The sequence below is a fragment of the Pezoporus wallicus genome, unplaced genomic scaffold (genome assembly GCF_028554395.1).
Source record: "Pezoporus wallicus isolate ANWC-B61680 ecotype Strahan unplaced genomic scaffold, APGP_CSIRO_Pwel_v1 contig_7657, whole genome shotgun sequence".
NCBI lineage: Eukaryota > Metazoa > Chordata > Aves > Psittaciformes > Psittacidae > Pezoporus > Pezoporus wallicus.
Genome location: NW_026642120.1, coordinates 756,516 through 775,065, shown reverse-complemented (window position 1 = coordinate 775,065; position 18,550 = coordinate 756,516).

Here is an 18,550-nt window from a genome sequence, read left to right as displayed (position 1 = left end):
AAAAACAAACGCACCATATTTGGCTAAATAAAATATTATTTTCCTAAAATCACTGCTACTTCTCTGAAGTTGCACAAACGCTTAAAAGCACAATTATGATACCATGACCAAAGAAATTTTGTATGTTTAAAATAAAATCCTGTAAATATATGGCTATGCAAAACAAGCAGCAAAATGTTCTTTAATTAAATGAATTCCCTTTCAGTGGCTAGACTTTTAAAGTTAGATGGTACAAATAACTGATTTTCAGTGGCAGCATATATCTTTCTTGGGTCTGATTAGCTGTTGCCGTTATTTATAGCTATTGCATGTGAAAGAAACATAGAGAAGATAACATGAATCTTTCTGCCTCTTGACAGGCCAACTAATCCATTACTACGTCTCCATTCTTATTCTACCTACCTGCAAACCAATAGTGTCAGTGCTGAATCATTTTTGATATTGAAACTATTGATGAATTGCAAAGGTTAAAATTAAAGTGTGATTTATGTTGTGATCAGCAGCACAGTGTTAGAGCACCAAGTGATCTGTGCAAAATTATGACCATAAATACACTTCAGGCTTTGCTTTAGAACCTCTGACCAAACAGCTCTTTTTTTGTTTTATTCTCTCTGTCTCTCTTTCTCCTCCCTGATACTCTACCAAAGAAGAGAAAATAATCTGCTGATAAAGATCACTGGTTTTGATGACTTTCTGAACAAAAAGATGCTACTCTGTTTCACTGGAAACTCATCTGAAATACTACTGCAACCACTGGAGAAAACATTGAGCAGTACAACATGTACTAAGCTTCTCATCTGACAAAAGTTACAGTTTATAAAATACCTGGTATCATTCACTGCAGTTCAGTAATGCTGGGCATCTTTACTAGTGTAAAAAATACTTAGTAAATGAAAATTACTTCCTTAAATTGGAATAAGAAGTATTCCTATCTATAAGCCTCTGCTTGCTTCACACAGGCATCAGTATTTCAGATGTTATGTTCAACAAAGTGAATAGTCCATTTTCCATGGTCTGCACTTTTTAAGGAAGACTTCCTAAAACAACTGTTTGTTCCTCAGAAAAAAGGTGAGAAATCTTGAATATTATCCTACCAATATCTCCCATTTTTGTATCGTCTTCTACTTCAAGTGCAGAACCAAAATACCACTAAAACAGGCTGATCCCGCAGATCTGCACCTTCAACCTCAAATAGTAAAGGTCAATAAAATCTCTCTCCTCAGCAGATCTTCCACTCCATATGCCGTAACGAAAGTAAACTTCAGATGCACTCTTTTGTGTGTATCTATGCAGATATTTTTAGCCAGTTCCTTCATAGCACAATGTTAGAGAGCTGTGTGGCCTCAGTATGCAGACTATGACTGCTGAATAATGAATCAAAAAAAAGCAAACTACCAATTTCTGGGAACAGCCCTGTTGTCCCTTTTCTTCACAAGCATGTGCAAGCTAAAAACTAAGCAGAAAGCACAGACTAAAACATTGTCAGGACATGGCAAAATTCACTCATCTCTTACCCTGGATAAAAAAGGTATATTAAAATTTTCATTAGTACGTCATTGCAGAATTAGAATGACCTGATGTCACAGGCTGTGCAGTTCCTGAGTCTGCTAGTAAAGAACCTTTTGATAATCTAACCCTGACAATGCTGAAAGCAGGATTTCCTGTGATGAAAATCCCAGAAAGTGACATGTATAGCGCCAAGCATGACTTCAAGTGGCTAGGACAGCAGAATTTTTACCACTCTAACTAAAATCTAAGAAATATCTCTCTTGATATTTGCATGCTTTCACCTTGCTGAAACATATGCTTGACTTTCCTGGAGTAATTTATTGCATACTTCATTTCTCTGCTGGAGAGCAACACAAAGGGATAGATTTGTTAGCATGATCCTGTTTTAATTGGTTACACAAAGAAAGGTAGAAAAAATGTCAAATGAATAAATTCAAACTGGACAAGAAGCATTTGTTTCTCTGTTTACAGTTTCTAGTCATAGAAATGTTTGTTTCTTCTATTAATCCTTTCTTTGTATATGACAAGAATGTGTTATTTCACATACTGTTTTTGAAGCACTGGTCTACCCCTTTCTGACAGTGAAGAAATATTCCTTTTCTATTAAAAATGCTGCCTGTTCATCTAAAAAACCAGTTGATCTACTGTTCTCAAGTTATTTTATTAAAGGGACTGGATGGCTCTTTTTAGACACCAGGAGAATGGGAATATATGACAATATATCAATCTGTCTATGCATCTGTCCCAGTGTCCTGGATTCATCAGTAGCAGTCATTTTTCTCCTTCTTAGTAGCCGGTGCAGTGCTGTGTTTTTGACTTTAATTTCAGAAAAAAAAAATCACCATGTTTAATTGCAAAAAATAAAAGAATATCACCGTGCCTGAAAGACAAGTGGCCAGCAGAAAGACAGACTGTATCAAAGGATAAAGTTAATTCACTCCTAATTAAGTACAACTCCAAAAATTTGTGTCTGAGTTTTCAGATATTTGTAATTTTTCATCCATGTAACTGTAGGTTATCTATAGTTGCATGAAAAAAATTCAGATCATGGACCTTCATAAACATTACCAGAAGCTTTGCCTGACTTTAGCCCTAATGAGAAGATGAGGTGAGAGTCATGTTTTGAGACAGGTTGTGAAGAGACTGAGTGGCTGAGTAATGCAGAAAGGGTTTGCAAATCCATACTGGAGAGCTGACTCACCAGTTCTGGAACTTGGCACCCCACTGTCATTTGCAGAGACTAGTTGGAGCTTGTCATACAAAGGGACATGCAGACATTTATTCTTTGCTGAGATAAACCTGGGAATCAGGATACTTCCAGTACCTCAAATGATGGAAAAGAAATGGCATGTTTAAAAAGGGAACTGTAAGAATTTCCATGTTAGCAAGTTCTGTGTGATCCCCTCAATGCATGAATCAGGATTTCAGCTACATAAGCATACAGAAGCAAGATAGAAGTTTTGCTTTCTCCTATAATGTACTAAACTGCTGGTCAGAACATTTTCTAAATATACTTTTTATGTTTAGATTTATAGCTTTCTATCTACAGATATATACATTAAATATTAACTGACAAAGTCTGGATGATTCTAATATTAGTTATTCAAATATGTAATGGCAGGAACTGAAAGACAGCATGTAGACAGAGTAGAATCTGATGCCTGATTATTTTGAAGGTCCATAACATTTTGACATGTTAAACAGATCATTAAAATCTACTGATAGGAGTTTGTACAAGTTGGGGGTTGTGATAGTAGGAAACAGTTTTGCAAACATAGTGCAAATGGCAGTAATTTTCAGGACTGAAAAAACAGTGGTTTTTGGTTTTTAAATTTTCCAGTGATGGGAAATAACGTTTTAGGTTTCTATATTGCAGTGCTTTTCAAGGAAAAAATGTGAAATTATTTGGGGGAGATAGGAGAACGGAAAATCTCTGCACAAAATGGTTGAAAACACAGCAAAATGTCTAAATGCCAGGGATCTTCACAGTAAAATGGCTGTTATCCTTAGCAGCAGTAGACTTTTCCCCATGTCATTACAGATCAGAATGACAAATGTATTTCCATGATACTGAAGCCAAACCTTGTCATCCCTATTCACACTGAGCAATATCTTATTTTGGTAAGCCTGCTTGCTGGATGTAGTTCAAGAACATTTGACAAAGGACGGTGGCATGTCTATTTTCACATATGTTGAATGCCCCAACCAATTTTGGAAGAATGCCTGTAGAATAACCCAGTGGTTATGGAAAATTGCCCAAGCAAAGGATTTTCATATCACTTCTTTGAGGAGTGCTGGTATTTCCCAAGAGAGCACTCCAACCGTTCTCTGTGAACATCTTTGAGACTCCCACTTACATTAATGAAACTGCACAGCATGAGCAAAAATCTTGTTTAGTCATATTCAACATTTCTTCCAAGAGTGAACATACTCTGTTCAATTTGGAGCAGTGTTTCATTGTGAGGATTCTTTGGAGACATGATTACTAATTACTATGCTGTCTATATTAAAGAGGACCTTGTAGGTGAAGAGAAATGTTATATGTACTTCTTACAGTTACATCTTAATTCTGTTTGGTTTAGCAATTGATTTAATATCAATTTTCTGGAAATTTTGCAAGCTGACATTTCATTGTAATTTGTGTTTGGTCTTTCATACAGGAGTTGTGAAAACAATAGATAAAACAAAGTAATGAGGAAGGTAGTATTTTCCAAATATTTTTTTAATTGAAACTCCTTCTCACTCTAATAAGAGGTAGCTTTTGTTCTCCTTTTCTATAAAGGAAAGGTGCTGGTAACCAGAAGAAATCATCATTGCATTAATGAGTTTCCATTTCTGTTCTAGATAGATAGTGCAGATTTGTGAGAAGGATTTCCAGCAACTTACACACAGGATAAAAGAACTCAGTTTCCAACTTGTGAGCAGGTTGAGTCCAATTCTATATTTTCTCTACTTCTATAATCACAGAGATTTCTTAGCAAAGAATGCACATACATTAGCTTTATCTGTTGAATTAAACATATATCTGAGATAAGACACAATAGCAGTATATCTTGTGGTATGGGCTTTCTACCAGAAGAGACAGAAATTGGAAGTAAGAAAAAGAGCAAAATTCTTCTGACTAAGCCCTACTTCAGGTTTAGAAAAACTCATAAATCTTAACTCTATCTATAGTTTAGAATAAGAAGTATGCACAACTAAATGAAACAAATTGAAAGGTATCTTTTACAAAGATGGAATTAACCAGAGTTTACTTCCATTTGTTATTAGTTTATTTTATTTAGGGTATGAAATATCACAACAGCATTTGTCAAACTTTCCACAGGAAGCCCACAGTGCACCAAGAATGATGGAAGTTTATAATGAATAAAAATGAGTGAAAATTTTCTCTCTTAGTCTTAGATTGTTCCTTGTATTGCATAAGTGTCCACAATGAAAGTGTGGTATTATTTATATGAAATTCCTAATATGAAAGCACAATGAAATGACACAATTAAAAAAGTAAACAATAGTGTTTTTTTTTCTAAATTGCTTCTTTAACTGCATTGATTAGCAATTCATCATCCTATTTAACATTCTATATTAACAAAATTGTAATGGATCAGCCTTACTCTGAAATCAATTCCATAGTCATAGCCATGCCCTATTATGAAGTAATGGCAATGCTAATTTTATTCTGCCAGATGTAAATTGACTGATTTATCACGGCAATATACAGTTATGCTGCTCCTTCAATTTGTCCTCAAAATAAAAGGAGGAAAATAAAGAAAACTCAGTGTGAGAACTACCCATTTTTGTTTTAAATAACACTGAGTTTAGACAGTCAATCCATAAACTGTAACAGAGAATTTTAAGAAAGAAGTCAGAGCCATCTACTCTGATACTGTAAGTCACTATGGTGTCTCTGACTTCAGCCTTCCTAATAGTTTCGGAGACTGGTTGGTTTTTATGTCAAGAATCTAGCCCTCAGTTTCTGTAACATTTGAGGCAGCAATTTAATAATTATAATTCAGGCCTGAGAAGCAGAAGATATTAAATTCTGCTCCCGATTCAAGATTAGCTTGTTGGCATGACCTCAGTTTTTTGCTTTATAATAAAAAGACATCCTATGATGACTTTAGGAATTCTTTAATATTTAAACAAAAAAAAAAAAAGCTTGCAAAGAAGCCATAGATTTCTAAAAAAATGTAGAGGTGTTCAGAGAGATTATCATCATCCTGTCCCCAAAAAATCTGCAGACCAAATGTTGCACTGAGCAGTCTCTAACAACACAATGGAACAAGTTTAACTGACTGGAACTAAGTTAGCAAACTCAAAGCATCAGCAAAATGGAGTCCATCTGAATTAAATATGTCTGCCAAAATAAGGAGAGAAAAGCACAAAACACTATTACCAGAACATGAACCCACATGACTGATTTAAGTGGTTCATAGCCAGCTGGAACTATGGCGCAGATAAGGCCCTGCCAGGCTGAACCAGTTTACACACAACTGTTTCTAAAACTTGCCAATTATAAATCCCTTATGCAGCACAGATTGCCACCACTTGCACCATCAGGAAAACTCCTTTGGCTACAAGCGATCAGCTGTTGCAGCCACTGCCACAGCTATGATTCCACCCAGAACATGGAAAACAACATCAGCATCTAGAAATATAGTACTTCACCTGGATTAACTTCTGGAAATAACCCAGGATTATTACTGCTTACAAAATACTTTGCCTGCTCCAAGTTTCAGCTAATTGCTGTTGTGAATAATCTTTTACAGGCTATTTTCATATCTAATTTACTGTGAACAGAAGAAGCTGATACTATTACATCTGCCAACATAGCTGAGATGCATGAAAAAGACCAACCATTAATGTTTTGTATTATTTAGCTTTTAAGGTTTCTGACTACAGGCTTTATGCAAAGTATGGTCATTTTAGCCATTGCTTTGGTAGCTGCTACATTTTCACAGGGACATGCTACATTGCCTGGAGCATGTCTAAATAATGATAAAATATTCAATATAGAAGTATTTGGCTTATAATTATGAAAGATGCATATAAACTATAAACTAACCTCAAATTATAGCAGAGTTTAAGATTCAATAAAACCCTGAATTCTTGGCAGATGCCTCAGGGATTCATGGGATGCTGTAAAAAATAAGCAGAAGTGCAATCATAAAAAAGCTACAAGAACTACTTACTGGTTATAATATTGGACATTTGTAACTTTGTGTTTGTTTCACCTTTTTTTCTCCTAATGATTTCTGACAACAGGTACGCCCAGTCTAATGAAAATACCTAATCTAAAATACAGACTGAAAATAGGTCTGGTAGTTGATATCTTAAGAAAGAGGAAAAAAAAATGTTAACTTGATGAGGAGCCTTTAAAAATTTTTAATAACTTCACAGCTTTTAAAAGCCAAATTTTTCAAAACCCATGTGTTTCTTTAGGCATTAAAGAAGTGGCAATGGTTAGACCAGAGCAGAGTTGTGTTTTCTCATGCATCAAATAGCATTGCTAATTATTTAATTTGAAAAGTACTTTCTTTTGCTGAGACTTTTTCAGAACAAAAGTTTTCTTAAGTAAGCATAATAATTTGTATACATAATACATCTTAGGTGGAATGGCAGATCACAAAGTGATGGAGACAACTTAAGCTTCATCAACTCATTATGTAGGAACAGAGAGTGGGAGAAGCTGAGATATAAAACGGAATGGGAAATTACACCAGAAGAACAGCAGCCTGTATTTCACTCTTTACAAAACATAATTGCTTTCTAGTACATCTGTGTGTTGTGTGGTGCCCACTTTGATTCTCTTCCCTCTTTAAAGACATGAAATCACGTCTTCCTTCCATTAAGTCCAGAGCAAAACTTCTGTTAGCACAGTGGGGGCAGAACAAAACCCATGCTTTCCTCTTCCCCACCAAAACCTGTCTGGGATTATTTGCTATATTAACAGTTCAAAAGCATTGTTCAGAAGATAGACTATTCACATTTCATAAACTGAAAAGTTTTCAAGATAGTTCAGCCATGAATTATATAACTGAGGAAGCAGCCTATGGAAAGCTCATTTTGTATCACGAAAGCATTTTAATTCTTTGAATATATCTAAGTATTCACGTCTATATGAATTTTTGTTCAGCTCTGCTTTCTCTTCTGACCTGACTGACTGCTGGTCTGGTAAAGGCTTTTAGCATTTTTCATATCACAAAAAGGAAATACAATTTCTTCTCATATTTACACATTGGTAATGAGGAAATGCTTATAGACTTTTCTGCTTTGTCACTAAGATTTTGCGTGAAGTTTTGTGGAATCTGTGTTTTGGTTTGAATCTTTCAAAATGAGTTTTCCTCTATTTGACTAGTTAATTTCAAATATCTGCGTGTGTAATCTTTCCTCTTAAAATTCTGTATGTCACAAACGGAGTTGTGTTGTGGGGGGAGCAGAAATTGGATTAGTTGTTACTGATTTAGGTACAAATTGTGTTATACATCAGCTCACTGAAAAAGAAAAAAAAGAATTTAATCTAGAATTAACTTCATTTGTATTGTTTGTGTTACTCTTATCTCCTTTGTCTTTTTTATTCAGACGCTTCACATTTCTGTCTAATCTTTATACTTGATCAAATTCCTAACTTCATAGACCATAATATAAACTTTGTGTAGACATGAAGTGACTCTTTCTTTCAAACACTCCATCTATGATCTTTCATTATTCAACATCATTAAAAATATATTTTAGGGTTGCAGAGTAAATAATCTGAAAATATAAAATAAATAAATAAATACTTTCAATAATCATGCCTTCAATTAAAAAAAATTTAAAAAATCTATTTTAGTAGAACTAATGTTGATTAAATTCACTTAAGACAAAAGGCCAGATGCTTGAAGTATCCTAATACTGCTCATGCAGAAACGACTCAAATATGTCAAAGAATAATTGGATAAAGAAACTTTATGTGTTCTACACTTCTGAAAGGTCATTAAAAGGTAAGTAATGCACAAGTAATAGGCAGAAACAATTGACATATCACATCTTGACTCCTGAGGGGAATCAACACAACAGAGCTCTAGAAACAACACACTATTTAGTTTGCACGACCATGGGAAGTAAATTTACAAAACGAGCAGGACGAATTCCCATCTCTATGCTACCAAATAAGGTTGGAATACCCCAGCTGACTACAGAGCAGCTCTAAAGTTACAGCACAGGGATGAAGAAGAGATTTTGGTTGGGTGCAGGCAGTTTTTTTGGCATACTGAAGTGCTTGGAGAGAAAACGCATCTAAAAGAGTAAAGAGGTTCTGGTCATCACTTCCACCAGTTGGTGCAGCTACTAGGAGATTAAGGTCACCACCCCCAAAAGAGATTCCAGCAGGACCAGCATCCTGTAAAACTGATTATAACAAGATGATGTGTATGTATCATGAAATTTTGGCTATATACAGGCATTAAATTGAGTTTAGCTACTGGCATCCATGACATCAGAATACAAACACTGTTTTCATGGTATCTGCATACCTCTTATTCTGTCAGGATAGTATGAGAAGAGCCAACTGGAAATTTCATCAAATGAGCAATGCTGAAACAGCCCGAAGGGTGTGACCACTCCATATCCTAGCAGGACAAACTACACACTGGCCTTGGAGAAAGAGGATGTTGGGGTGCAGATCCCAAACTGCTCTGGGGATCCTACTTCTCCTCAGACCCACTCAGAAACATAAGCAAACTTGAGCTGAGATTTTCTTTTGTATGTGTTTATATAGCAGAAAACTGATTTCAAGATGTGTAGGGCTGCAAATTATGCAGGGACCGCAGCTAATCTATACCAATGTAGAGGATCTCCCTTAGAAATGAAGATTGTCCAGCTAAAAAATTAAATCTAATTGATAGAGCTAAGGAAAAGCATGTCCCTCTTTGTTTTAAATCTGGTCAGATGATAAAGGCAGTGCCCATTGCAGTGAGAAGAGCCTCCATCATGCACTGAGTGTACCTCAGCATCCTTTTTTCCTTTTTTTTCTTTTTTTTTGTACTGTCTGACTGGGCAAGAATAAGCAAGGAAACAGAATATAAACCAATCTCTGGCCCTGGGAACAGTGGCTGTCAAGAACAGCCTATGGACATTTTGCAGGAATTACCACCTGAAACTTGAGCACCTTAACTTGCAGCAGTGCCCCTGTGGCCTTGGGTATGTAAGTACTGTTAATGTAGATAGTGAATAAAAGGGGGGGGGGGGGGGAAGAGAGAGGAACCAAACCGCAACACAACCTCTAAATGGAAAAATAACCTGTTCTTATTTCATCTGGACCTCTTAAACTCCAGTAGGAATGATTGGGATTAAATTAAGGCAGAATGTCACACACAGTCTCTGTAGGAGGTTGCTTCCCACACAGACATGTCCTTGGGATTCAGAAGAAATTATGTACACAAAAATACAACTCATAGTGTCAAGAGAGCCTAGGAATTTTGAATAAAATAATTAAAATTGTTAAGGGCCAATTTATGCCCTAGACCAATAAGTATAGTTCCTATTGACATCATATTCATCCCCAGCAGCAGGAAACAACATGATTATGTTCCATATCTGTGTTTTGCCAACGATTTTTATTAAAATGGTATTTGCAAAGAACTGCATATTTCATAACATGCAGTCTACTTAGGACTCTTACAAATTTACTGTGTTCTCCTTGAACTATTCTTCTGACATTTTCCAGACATTTTACCTGGCTGTTTTCTTTAAGATTTGATCCTTCCCTCCCCTCCAAGTTTTGCATGGGGTGTTGTGCTTGGCAAGGGCTGAGAACAGTAATGCTGGTCATGATGAAGAATCTCAGCAGCACTGTTGTTTCTTTTTTTTTTTCCCTCCCCCCTTCTCCTCCTTTCTATGGTACAATTTTTGCCTACTGATCTTTACCTCGGTCTTTGTACACTTCAATAAGACAAAGATTTTCAACTTAATGGGTCTTGGGGGATGACTATGCAATGTAAATCAACCTAAATCCCTGCTGAGTTGCTTGTGGCTGGAAGATGCATGTCACACATAGTTTTCCTTCGAACTTTTAATCTCCTCTTTTATGAACACTGGGGAAGACTGTAAAGAGTGGAGGGGCACAGAACTGCAACACCCAAGAGAAGATTGAGAAGGACTGGGCTTTCATGGTTCAGGCAGCTGGTAGCATGCTTTGCTTTACATCAAAGAGAGAAAAGATAGATTTGAATAAGAAAAGAAGAAATGTAATGAATTAGCAGAAGTGAAAGACTGCCATGTTGTAACAGACCACTGTAGAGAATAATTAATGCTACTGTAAATTATCAGTAATATGTGAAGTTATTGGTCTGAAATGACTTTGCTCATTGTCTTTCTTCAATCTATAGATAAATGTTGTTTAAATAGAATTGCCATTGGAAGGCAGATATATCTTCCTATAGGTCTCAACAATGATGAATATGTAGTTATTGTCTGGAGTTATACAGCAAGATAATAACTTCATTTGAAAATGATGGTGTTACTAATTATGCCTGGATTGCATTGGAGTGTCAGAACCTGCTGTCTATCTGTGTTTTGTGAGCTTTGATACAGTAAGAATAGCTGAAAACATTTTAAACATAGGAATGTGGATTCTTATGCAGAAGTAAAAAGAGAAAATAAGTTTCTAACTCCCTACTTCAAAGTTCAACACCTTTCAGTCTTTCATTTACTATCAAAGCCCTAAATTCTTTAATGAAACATTCATATATTACCAGATATATCTTAGTTTAACAAGGGTGGAAAGAAATATTGTCCTTTCAGCAGGGTTTGGTTTAAGTGAAAAGGGATTTTTTTTCACTTTAAATTCAGATCTGTTGCTTTATTCCTTTTATTCCTTTCCCTGCTAAGATTTATCTCATTAAAAAAATTAAAGACTTACATTTCTTTGTATTATGATGAAGGAATAGAATATCTGAACAGTCAGATTATGGAAAAAATAAGTTGCCTGATTCAGATCAGGTATTAGTTTTGTTTTTGTTTTTGTTTTTGTTTTTTTTTTAATTTACTTTCTTTGTGCACCTATGTGGTCAGAAAATGATATAAAGGTTACTTAGAAAGGGAATATAAATTTTGAAGTCTCATTTTGAATGAAAATCTACAAATGTAGAAATTTCAAGAATAATCTTCTGAAAGTGACTCACTAAATATGGAAAAATATGAATAAGAAATGTGAAATTACTCCCAGGGGGCTGATAACTTTTATGTAGATCTATTGCATTGTAAGACATTTCCATGAAAGGTTTCCTTTGGTCAGAAAATACATATAGAATTAATAGTGGATGAGAAGGGAAGATACAGAAATTCAAAGCCACCTTTGCCTCTCATGGACACTCTGCAACCTGTAGTGGATATTTTCTCTGGTGCACAGGGTAACTTAATATCCTCCAGCAACCACAGAGCAAAAGACCCTTTGCTTGGACTTCTGCAAACCCTCAGGACTAAATTGCTTCCCATTGTGTTTTGCCCACAGAAGTTTTTTCTAAGGTATCTGCTTGGGTTCATGAATGACCTTGTTCCCCCTGATATCTTTGCATGTTGGGTACGTTGACTTTGATAAACTGATTTCATTTTAAATGAAGAAAAATTAGAAACTAGGTAACTTCAGCATATTAACAGAGAGTGTGAAAGGCTCAACCAGATGAAGGAAGAATGAATATCAGTTCAAACCAGTAGGCACACATTTTCTTGATTTTTAATAAAAGATTTTTTTTTTTCCTAAATGAGCATCTGCCTTCTCCAGAAAGTGTCAGACGAAGGCAATGATGGAGGAGAGTAAGTGTGATCCTTGTCACTTAACCACACAGAGCAGGTGCTCAAGCACTGTCATGCTGCTCTTGGTTTTTACTCCTATCAGCAGATTTTGTCAGGTGGTTTGTTGTGTATATTTGGGGTATTTCCCATAGCTCTTCTCTGCATGGTTAGAAGTATGGTTTTGGTAGGAACAACTTGTGAGAAAAAAAGAGCAGGGTAAGGGATCTTTAAAAAGTCAATGGGTCTTCAAGATAATAGCCTGAGTGTCAGCAGAGCCTGCTTGTGATGGAGATTTTAATAGATGAAAGGAGAAAAGGCCACTGTGCTTTTTGATAGATGTCAAACATATCAATGATGGCAAAAGAGCCATCTGATAACAGGAATGAGACACAGTTTAGCAGATTACCTGTTAAATCTTTATTTTATATATCTTTATGGCAGTTTTATTTTCACAGTTCAGGAACAGAAGTAACTCTGAAGGGGAGAATAGAGAATCAAGCTGATTCCCCATTTGGAGCTGAAAGCTGATAAACAGGCAGGCAGCAACAGCAGCAGCATTTGGTATTATTAATCATGTATTAGTGTCACACTGGGTTAAATTTATTGTAATGGAGTTAAAAATATTTTACTGAACAGAATTTTAAAAATATAATTGCATGACAGAAAACAAATCAAATCATGAGAAGCAACAGCTCAAGAACCTTTTGCAGTTTCAGCCAGAGAAACTAGATAGAAGAGACTGCCAATTTGATCTTTATTCTGATAAGGTGTTATAATAGAACTAGCACTTCTGAATGTTTTCTTTGAATTACCCAGATTTTCCAAAGCATTCAGTACCTGGCTCAAATAAGACTAGCTTCTGCAAAGAACTTTAAGGTAAAGCTTTGGAATATCTTTTTAACAATCAAAAATATGTTTTGATGCACTGTTTGCTTTGTGTCCCCAACAAATATCGTCCCTGTGTTTGTGAGACAGGGAAATAGTTTCAACCCTTCTTTAATTTACAAAGAAATCCAGTTTTACTTTTTCGTGCCAAAGAACATAATTGTGTTTGCATTTTTAGTATTATGTAGACTAGACATCTTTAGTAGATGAAGAAGAAAAAAACATTTTGTGTGTATATCATCTATCGGATTTTGAGAGTTGCTACTACTGTAAACCAGAGTACCTGGTACTTCTCAGCTCCTGTGACCCGAACAGAAAAAAAACAGCATCTCATTATTTTTCCCTTTATTGTTTAATTCTGTCTATGGTCACTTTGCACGATCAGAGCAACAAGAGACACCAGAATGTAAAGGCATCCCTATTTATTGATGATATAAAGTGTGCAATACTTTTTTTTATCCAGCTTTATTGAAGTCCTATTTACACAATTCAGTTCACTGTTTAGTGAAAAGAGGAAAAGCGAGGTATGTTTTCAGTTCCATTCTTCCTAAACACGATAATCTTGTTTACATAAGCACTATTTGAATATACAGACAAATTTTAAAAGAAGATTCATAAAACTCTCTGTATGTGGCAAGATCCAGTGATGACAAACTGCACAATAAAATTTAGGATAACATTAAGTGAAGAATGAATACTGGTATTCTAATGCAAATTTGAAACTGATTAGCATTATTAGTTTAAATAATATTAATAACAATAATGTTGGATGAAATAAAGTGATATTGTTATCTATGTTCTATACAAAAGTTCTTTTTTTTATGTTTTGATTATAATTTTATATGAATTCAGAATCCTTTCAGATTCTTACACAGCGGAATGCTTGGTGAGGCTGTTTCCTTACTTTGGCATTATTTTTCAGTACAATAGAACTACATGTGTCTACATGGAAGAGATGATGTATAAAAGTTGTATAAATCGAATGTAAGAATTTTATAATTAATTTAATTCTTGCTTTTTCTTAAACTTCTTGTGTGAAGTACATTTTTTCAAAGCACAAAGAAGCAAGATGCAGAATTTACTTGTGTTTCTGATAGAATAAGATTTTAAGAGACATTTTTCACTAGTTAAGTACAACTTAAAAGCGCCTGCTGTTTTATCACCTTTTGTCACCTTTATCAATGTTCTAATTAGTCACCAAACAGTTTAAGAATGGACTTGATTTCCAGTTCTGACATATGAAAATGGGTAATAATTGACATGACTGCCTTAATGCATTCATTGCAAAATAAGATTCTAAGTTATTTATAATTTTATTACATTTTGGAAGAGAGTTATATTCACTGTGTGAAGCAACAGAAGTAGTCCAGGCTTCACCCTTTAGCTCTGAATAACAAACTGTTTTAGCTAGATTGCTAATAATTATGTGTCATGACATGAGCCTAAGAATTTAATGTCGCCATTATTACTCAGTTTATCACTGTTTCATTATTTATCCTGCAAGAATAATACTAACAAAAAAGAGCAATGAAAGGCAAAAAGTAAGTTTAGCTCATTTATGCTTGTTTGTATCTCCCAGCTGCCACAGAAATTGTACTTTTTTAGTAGCAGGAGTTCTCTGCTTAAAATGTGAAACTTGTCTATGTTCAAAACATAGTAAGGCAATATAAGGCTAAATGGTTAAAACTACATCTTAGTTAAATATTTTAAACTAAATATAGTGGGGAAAGAGTCTGGAATATGGTGACAGCAATAATCATATTTTATAAACGAAAAAAAGTAAAGTAAAGAATTAATTAAAGAATTAATTTTTTTTTCGGCCAAGAGTACTTCTAGAGTGAAACATTTCACAGAATCATAGAATAATTAGGGTTGGAAAGAACATAAGGTCATCTAACTCCAAGTCCCTGCAGTGGGCAGGGACACCTTCCAGTAGACCAGACTGCTCAAGGTCCTGTCCAGCCTGGCCTTGAACACTGCCAGGAATGGAACATTTACCACTTCCTTGGGCAATGCGTTCCAGGGCCTCACCACCCTCATAGTAAAGAGCTTCTTCCTTATATCTAATTTGACCTTCCTCTGTTTAAGTTTAAACCCATTACCCCTTGTCCCACAGCTACAGTTCCTGAGGAAAGTCCCTCTCTGGCATCCTTGTAGGCCCCCTTCAGATATTGAATACCAATATTCAGATATTGCCATCAGAGGTCTACCTTTTGTAGCTTATGTCAGTCTCTCTAATGACTTACTCACAGAAAAATAGTATTTCTCTCTTCTTAGTTTTCTGCTTCATTTACCAATCCTCTTCAACAAGGCAGGGTTGTGAAAAAAATTAACATGGGACTATATATTTGAACATTCTGGGGAAAATTGTCAGATCAGGAATGGTACATTTGTCCTTGGAATTAAAATTCTTAGTTTTAGCAGTGTCTCTCATTTGCTTTCTTCTGCTGATTTAAAATGCTTCAAGTATTTAATGTTGACCGTCTAATTACAGAGCCTTCAGATATAAGGCTGCCAGAGATACTGAATAATATTTTCATGGCAGATTGTGTTTTCATGTATAACTAGAATTTTATATAGGTATATATATGTAAGCATATATAATTTATTATATTATACCATCTATATAAAAGTCATTATATTATAAATATAACATTTACTATATTATAAAATGTATGCTTGTTATAAAATATTTAGCTTATATTGTATCCAGTATTATATTTACTAGAATGTAAAATTATAATATATATCTTATATGTATTATACATATCAGTCATAGTATACAATACTAAACATATTATGAAATTGGACTATCTATATGAACATATCCTATGTCCAGCATCATACTTACAATGCTCCCTCTCATATTCTGGGGAGGCATGGGAGTCATTTTAGCCAATACACACCATATGGAAGCCAAAGAAGGGTGAAACAAAATCCTCGCTGTATCTATGGAAGCATCTATTTCTTTTTATCTCCTGATACTTAACATGGGAGATTGACTTATAGATACAGCTTCTGGTACATCAGGCTGCTTCCAACTACTCTTCTTCTTAGGACCAGTCTTTTGTATCCAGCCACACTAAACTCTATTTCTAGGAATGGACTGTCCTAGACTAGGTTTCAGCCACTTTATTCTAGGAAGAAGAAAAAAACTTCTGGAAAGCCAAATTTCCTGAGAAGGCATTTCTAAGTACCTTAAAAAATTCTGGGTAGGAAGATCAAGATTACTTTACATTCTCAATATTAAGCATATACTTTTGTGCGAGGCTGATAGGAAACACTAATGGTTTAATCCCGCTCCCTTGTTCACTGTAGCTACTATTCTGATAAGTCAACCCATTACAGCCAATAGGACTATTCTACATGAGTGAAGAAATACTTACTGCAAGTAAGTAGGACGGAAAAGGTCCTTAGTGGCTGTGTTAAGAATCCCATTTAAAAAGTAGTTAGTGAAGAACCAGAAGGAGTGTGTCAGAAAAATCCCATGCTTCCAGCTAGAAATGTGCCAGACCCTGTGCTCAAAGGTCTGGAAATACTCTTATCACATATCTTTAAAAAATCATCCTGCCTTTTTCACAAAACTAAGCACATGACTAGGCTCCCTTTGCCCATGCTCACTTTACCATACAGTCATGTGCAGGTATAGGAATAGAAATTAAAAGGGTAAATATTGAAACATGTTGTTTTAAATTACTTATTTGTATTTAATGCTGTTTTAGAAGAAATGAACAAAAGAAAATGGATTAATGTTTCATGTATGCTTGGTGAAGTAGACAATGGAAGTGTAAATAATTTGGGAAAACCATACATAAGATTAGTAAAAAAACTTGGTTTTTGTTCAGAAGGTACAAATAAACAAACAGAAGGAGACACTGAAATGATGTTTAACATGTAGGCATTTTGAGGCCTTTGAGTTAGACTAGTGAGGGTGAGTTTGTTTTGGTCTTTCTTTTTTTTTAAATTGGACTAGCTTGATGTCTGTGACTAACCAGAGACGAAAATGGCTTCCATCACACAAGTGGTATTAGCCTAGTTTTCCTCCTGGAATAAGGAAAACAACCATTTAAGCCTTAGTAGAAATGGCTGGTCATTACACTGTTTTTCAGAAAGCTACTTCTATGCTGCATTAACCCCAGCCTTGCTTCCTAATAAAAGGAGAATGGGACCTACTAGAGAAAGAGTGCTTCTATACATATTTTGTGAGCTCTCTAGTGTTCCTCAGTGTTTTGTAGATTAAAAAGCAGAAGGTGTATAAACTGTTTTTATAATTGAGTGGTATATTAGGTGTCATTAATAAATGGGAGGTATTTACTTCAGTGTACAATGTTTTTTGTCACAGAAGATATATATGAGGTACATGGTTGGAAACCCTCCTTTATGTCCCGTGTAAAACAGCAGCACTGCATGTGACAGAAATCCTTACCTGATAGAAAACTGCACCAGAAAGTGAGGGTTTTTTTTCTCAAAACACCCTGAATGCTGTTCCTTGAGGTTGTCCACATATTTAGCAACTACTCCAACACGCAACTTTGAGTTTAGAAGAATTTCTTTTACTGAAATTAAAAGCATAAGGAAGAGTCTATTTTTTGCGAAAATAGATAGCAATAGTTCGTTTTCTAGGAATCCAATATCAAATTGACTGTTAAAAAAAAAGAACATAGTACATCCTTTTTGTTACTGGGAATTCCTCTGGGGAAGTCTGAAAAATGAAGAAACATTGATCCTATTTCCCTGTGATTAATAGGTCAGTGAAGAACTGCAGTTTTGAGCTGCATTTCTGACCATTGGGGCAATCTTTCTCATTGGCAATGAATATTTATGAATAGTTTGGTTTTGAAGAGACCTTAAAGATCACGTAGTTCAACGTCCCTGCTGTGGGCAGGGACACCTTTCACTAGACAATGCTGCTCAAAGCTCCGTCCAACCTGGCCTTAAACATTGCCAGGGATGAGGCAGCCACAGCTTCTCTGGGCAACCTGAGAAATGCAATTGCATTTCTGTCATGGTTTAAACCCAGTCAGGCAACTTGTTCACTCACTCCCACTGAGTGGTGCTGGGCTGACAACAATCGAGGCCCAACCCCCCCCCCCCCCCCCCCGGGCTCTTCCCTTCCCCGCTCCCAGAGACACAGGGAGGAGGATCGAAAGGGTGCAACTCCCACGGGTTGAGACAAGAACAGTCCAGCAACCAATGTACAACACAAATCACCACCGCTACCACCAACGACAACGATAAGAGAAAATAACAAGGGAAGAGAGTACAATACCACTCGCCAAGAAACGAGTCCCACCCAGAAGCCCGTGTCCTTCCAGGGAACTCCCAGTTACCCCCTGCCCCGGGCATGACGTGCTGTGGTATGGAATACCTCTTTGGCTAGCCTGGG